Consider the following 6,072-nt stretch of genomic DNA (forward strand, 5'->3'; position numbering starts at 1 on the left):
GGGTCCCGGCCAGCCCGGCGGGAGGGCCTGCTGCCGGCCGAGTGGAGGGATGAATGGCCAGTCTTTACTTGTCACATGTTCTCGCTGCTGGTTTTTTCCCTCCAAATTTGAGTTTCTGCGCACAGAAGGCCGTGGGGATTCATCTCCTGGGTCAAGCCGCGGCTCTCCCTGCCTGCGGCTCCTGACAGGACCGCAGGCAGCGGACACCAGAAAGGTCACCGGGAGGCCTGTCCGCCTGCGGGCTGTGGAGGGTCCGCGCTCGCTGGGCCTCAAGGACAGGGCCCAGCGGTTAGGATGGACGTTTGGACACTCTCCGCCACCCACCCGCCCTGTCCTCGGGCTGTGCAGATGCTGCGTGGGGGACTGCCCAGGGAGCTGCGGCTCCCGTCCCTCGGGGCCACCCGGGAACTGCACGGGCAGAGAGTGAGCCCGCCAGAGCTGAGCCCAGCATGGCCCCGGGGGAGGAGAGAAGGGAGGAGCAGGCAGCTTCCCCAAGCTCAGCTTCCCCTGGTCTGACCCCCTCTGCGAGGAACACGGGTCCTTCCTGCGGAACCTGCACCCCAGCAGCAGGGCGCCCTGTCTACACCTGGGGGCCAGGCTCACCAGCCACGGCTGTGACATCACCCTGCTGTGACGTCACCCCTCTGGACATCACTCTGCTCTGACATCACCCATGACTATGACATCACCCTGCTGTGGCATCACCCCGCTGTGGCATCACCCTTGACAATGACATCACCCTGCTGGACATCACCCCAGCCGTGCCCACACCCGTTGCTATGGCCAGTTCCGTGATCAGCTTGTGCGCTCCCCTCCCCCACCCCGGGGTTCTGGTTCTGTGGACAGGCGCTGGGCCGGGAGCGGTGGGGTGCGGGGCCTCCACAGCACGGGGTCCCCTTCCTGCAGCCTCTCCAGCAGCCGAGGCTCAGCTAGCCTGTTAGTCCAGTCATTTGGCCAGTTAGCTAGCTGGGCAGCTAGTTGGCCAGTCGGGCAGCTGGGTAAGTGGCTGGTGAGTTACTCGGCCGGTGCAGGTTCCTGCTGCAGTGAATCCAGATGGATCCAGGTCGGGGTCGGGGGTGCTGTCCCAGGGTCCCCGCTCCTCTGCCTTAGCCCGGGGGCTCCTGGCTCCCCTGCTCAGCCCTGAACCCGCAGGCCTTTAAAGCTGAAAGTGCCGTGTTCTGGAAGATTCTGGCAGTCCCTGCAGCCTGGACAGCTGGTCACCCTGACTTAGCAGAAACCTCCACCACCCCCCCCCCACCATCTAAGCATGGCCTTCACCATCGCTGCGGCGCCAAAGCTGGCCAGCAGAGGGCAGCAGAGGACCGCCACTAACCAGACCAAGCACCAGGAAAACTGGCCAGGAGGCTGCGGGGTCTCCTGGTCTACCTGCCCGCGCTGGGCGGATCTTTCCCGCCAGGGCACATCCCAGCAGTGGTCATGCCCTGGGGCCTGGGTGGGGGCTTCCCAGGGCGGCTGACCCCTGCAGGCCTCGGAAGGCCCTGCGTGAGCCCCCACCCTGAGTTTCCCTGAGCCTGCCCCTGGCCTTGGGAGGGGCGGGCAGCAGCTGGTCTCAGGCTTGGCCTGTGGGGGGAGGCGGGGCTGCAGGGCTGCAGGACTGCAGGGGCCTGCGGGGCTGCAGTTTCCGGCTCTGGCTTCCTGAGACCACCGCCCGCCCTCACACACACACACACACACACGCTAAGATTTGCGGGAGAGCGCCGCTTGCCCAGGGCGGCCAGACCCTCGCGTCCTGCAGTGCGGCCGGTGCGGGGCAGCTGGCATGTGCCCGCTGCCGGGCTGGGTGTGAGACCCTGCTGTGCAGAGGCTGGCGCGGCTGCGTGAGGGCGTCCATGGGCGCAGGTCCAGCCGGAGGCAGGTGGACCGAGCACCCAGCACAGCAGGAATGTGGTGACCGCCGGGCAACCTGGGGACAGCGCAACGGTGGGCCGCTGCCCAGAGCCTCTCTCTGCAGCGGCTTCTCCCGGGCCCCGCGCCCCGCGGGTCACTGCCCACCACCCCTCCCAGCCACAGCACCTGGCCTGGGACCAGGGCCGCGTCCCGTGAGCCGGTGCATGGACAGCGCACCGCCAGGAAGGAGCAGCCGGACGGCCCAGGCACCACGAGGGCAGCAGGCCTGGGGGTCCCCGTGCCTCCCGGCCAGGCGGCCCCTGCCCCGGCATGGCCCTGCTCAGGGGCTGTGCCCGCAAGGTGTGCACGGCTGACACCCGGGCGCTCCGCGGGCACCCAGGCGGTCGTCCCAAAAGGTGCAGCCCCGAGTGGACACACGCCCCTCACAGGGAGCTCCGGGACCCAGAAAACTGCCGTCTGAGCACCCCTTCTCCCCCGCGGCCCTTCGCGAGGACCAAGGCCTGTTCAGACCAGGTGCTGTCCGTGGGGGGCGGGCCAGGGGCCTCATGACCCCTTGCGCAGTGTGAGCAAATGCCTTCCCGGTGGCCCGGTGGGCTGCGCCCCGACCGCCAGTGTTGGGCCGGACACAGCAGGCCCCAGGCACTGGCTGCCGGGCGTGTGGCCAGGTCTCAGCTGCCGGTGCACGGGGTGGCTGGGCGAGGTCACGCTCTCTGCCATGGACGTGGCCGCAGGCTCTGTCTGCTCCCAGAGGGCCCCACCGTGGCCCCAGTGGACACGTGCTGAGGCCAAGCGCCTTAGGAGTCCAATCTGCCCACAGCGCCTCGCCTGTCCACTCAGACTCGCTCTAACCAGCCGCAGCGTGGCAGGACGTCACGCGGGTCATCAGCCTGGGCAGCCCAGGCCGCCGCTCGGGGGGCCACAGACCCAGGGCCACCCGCGCTCAGGCACCCGGAAATGCACGGCTTCCTCTCAGCAGCCGGCGGCTCTCGTCCTTCTGGAAGGAAGGCGCGACGGACGGAGGGGGTCGCCGCGGCTCGAGCCTGTGCGTAACGCGGCCGACCTGGAGGGGCCCCAGCAGGCTGCCCCTCAAGAGTGCGTCAGTCACCTCGTCCACCTGTTCTGCTCCCCACTGTCTCTGGGGAGTCCTCTTGCCCACACCTCCGGCCTGCACCCCAACTCTTGTCTGCATTAAAAAATACAAAGTCCTTTGGCGCCGACTGAGGGGCCAGATGGGCCGGGGCCCACGCCCCGGGGTCCTGCGGTTCCGCGCCCCTGGCTGCCAACATCTGGGGTGCGTCAGTGAGCCCTGGGCACATCTTGCCTGGGCTGGGGGTGGGGCCCGCCGGGGTCAAAGCAGGGCCTGTGAGTGCCCAGGCCGCAAGGCCACGGGGCTGGGCCCCCCCCCCAGAGCCCACTTCCCTGCTGTCCTGGTGTCCACTTCCGCCCCGTGCAGGGACAGGCCTGCTGTGAGAGTCACTGACCACGGGAGAGTAACCATGTGGGGGTCCCCCACACGGGAGCCCAGAGGCTGAGAGGAGCGACCGTGCGTGGGGAGAGGTGCAGAGTGGGGTGAGCGCTGTACCCCAGCCCCGGGTCACGGACAGAGCACTGGCGCTCTGCTAACTGGAGCCGTCCCGGCAGGCTGAGAGGGAGAGGCTGGGTGGGCAGGGCCGTGAGGCCAGGGTCAGCTCATGCGCCATGGGCGCTACAGCTTCCTGAGCATCCAGAATGCTGGGGGGGGGGCACCCCACTCCCTGACGTCAGGGCTTTGGCCTGTCGCTTTGTCGGGGCGGTCTGCAGGAGTCTTTGCTCTTAAGTCTGAAATGAACGTGCAGCGTTACGGACAAGATGCGGGAGGGGCCGCGGGGCCACCCAGTGGAGGGGCCCGGGTGGGGCAGCCTGCTGGGCTCAGTGAGGCAGAGGCGGCGGCCAGGAGCGCAGGGGGACGCTGAGGTGCAGGGGAGCCCCCAGGAGCACAGGGGAGCGCCCAGGTGCAGGCGTGCGGCTCATAGGCTGGGGGCTGCCCGCTATGGCGAGGGGGGAGCATGTGGGGAGTCCCAGCTTCAGAGGGGACGGGGAGTGGCTGGCCCCCAGCCCTGGGCCCTCCTGCAGCTTCTGCCCCTCAGTCAGGTGGGCACCAGGAGGCTGCCGCCCGGAGGCAGAGCGTGGCCACAGGAGCCCCTCAGCCGCGCTGCGGGCACCGAACAGTGTCTCCGGGAGCCTGCACGGGCCCAGCTGTGGAGATGCAGCATCTGTCCCTCCAGTCGAGGGCCCGCAGCCGCCCTGCTGGCAACGCTCGGACCTGCGCGGCCTCAGGTGAGGGTCCATGGCCTGGAAACTGGCTGGCCCAGCGGCACTGCCCAGGGCGCAGCTGCGGGCGCTCGGTCTGAGCTGCAGGTCAGCAGGACCCCAGTGGAAGGAGCCGAGGGGGTGGGGGACCTGGCTTGGCAGCTGGCGACACGCCCCGCAGGCTCAGGCCCAGACACGGGGCCGCACCGAGAACCCGGGACACGGGGTGGGCGTGGGGCGCACCTGGGGCCGCTGCGGGCTGGAAACCCAGGCTGTGCCGTGGCTTCCCGGGACACTCCGAGTGCGGGCGACGGCTGCTGTGAGCCTGCCCCGGCTCAAGTGGGCACCAGGGGGCTGCCCCGGAGAGCGGGCAGCGAGAGCACCCGCCCGGCTGCGCCCCGACCGGCGCCCGGCGGGCTCCCAGGAGGGCTGAGGACGCAGCCCAGGAGGGAAAGGGATTGGGCACAGGCCCTCCCGCAACCGTGGGGTGGCCTGCGGCGGGCAGGCAGCACAGGGTCCGCACCCAGTCCGGGCCGGGGCCACAGGGGCCCCCGGCTCACCCGGGCCCGTCAGCAGGAGATTCCTCTGGGCTCCTCCCAAGTGGCGGGGGGGGGCGCCTCCCCCCAAGCATGACATCCCACAGCCATGGGAGAGGCGGGGTCCTCGGCTGCAGGACCGCGAACGCCCCTGTAGCTGACAGGCCCCTCCGAGCCCTGGTGGTAGCGCAGGCTGCGGGCACCGGGGGCAGTGCTCGGCCTCCTTCCTGCTGTGCCCCGCGCCGATGCCCCGAGGCGTGTGTCCAGTGCCCAGAGAACTCTGTCCTGTCCCAGGGCTGGGGGGACGGCGCCCGCCCCAAACCTCCACAGCCCCGCCTCCCCCAGGCCCGGCCTCTCCTGCGGGACCCGCTCCCAGGGGCCGCGCGCACGGCCCTCTGGCCTGGGCCTGCCACCTCCTGTGCGCGAGTGGGGGAGCCTGGACGCTGGCTCCTCCGAAGTCAAGACCCCTCTCCTCTGCCCCCTTCCGGAGCCCTCCATGTCCGAGATTGGCCGCGTCCCTCGAGACAAACCGTGGGCACGGGAGCCTGGAGAGGGCCAGCGGCCAGGGCGGCCACACTGGATCCAAACCACACTGGCTCCACTGCCCAGTCCACTCGCCTGCCCAGAGAGAGCACGTTTGTCCTGGGCCACCAACGCCGCTAGGTAAGAGCCCGGGGGCCCCACACTCAGCACGGCCAGTTCTAGGGGTGGACCTAAGACCCCCCCAACAGTGGAACACCAGGGAGGAAGGTCCCTTGGCACCAGCACAAGGGCTCCAGCACCTGTGCCCTCCACCCTGGGTGCCCAGGCCAGCGTCCGCCTCCTCAGAGGCCGCGGGTCACGCAGGGAGGACGGCCACCTTGTGGGCTTGGGGCGCGTTACAATGGGCGGCGGGCAGGGAGCCCACCCAGGGTCTGTTCTGCTCCCCACCGAGTCTCCACCCCACCTCTGGCCACACCCCAGTTCTTGTGTGTAAATAAAAAATCTCGGAAAAACCCACTTGTGAGCAGGCTGAGGATATGTCTTTAAAGCGAGTGTCACCGGTCAGCAGCTCCCCTGAGGCCCGGACAAGGGGTCACCGCCAGAAAAGCACCAGGCGCGGGCTCAGACCACGAAGCCAGCTGCCTTCACGGGGACAGCGGGGCGACCCACGCCTGGACGAGGGAGGCAAGACGCGCAGTCACCGTCACTGCCGCACGCCGACGTCCTGCCACCTCCACGGGCGTTTTTGTGCAGCCTGCAAACAGGAACCCCGCATTTTAATGGGGTTCTTGAAAGGAAGCGGGCGAAGACGTGCAGCAGGGCGGGGTGCGAAAGCCTCTCCTCGGTGGCCCTTCGCCGTTTGCGCCCCAGCTTCGCACAACTTGTTCTTATTTGT

The sequence above is a fragment of the Condylura cristata genome, unplaced genomic scaffold (genome assembly GCF_000260355.1).
Source record: "Condylura cristata isolate star-nosed mole 26May11 unplaced genomic scaffold, ConCri1.0 scaffold00007, whole genome shotgun sequence".
NCBI classification, from domain to species: domain Eukaryota; kingdom Metazoa; phylum Chordata; class Mammalia; order Eulipotyphla; family Talpidae; genus Condylura; species Condylura cristata.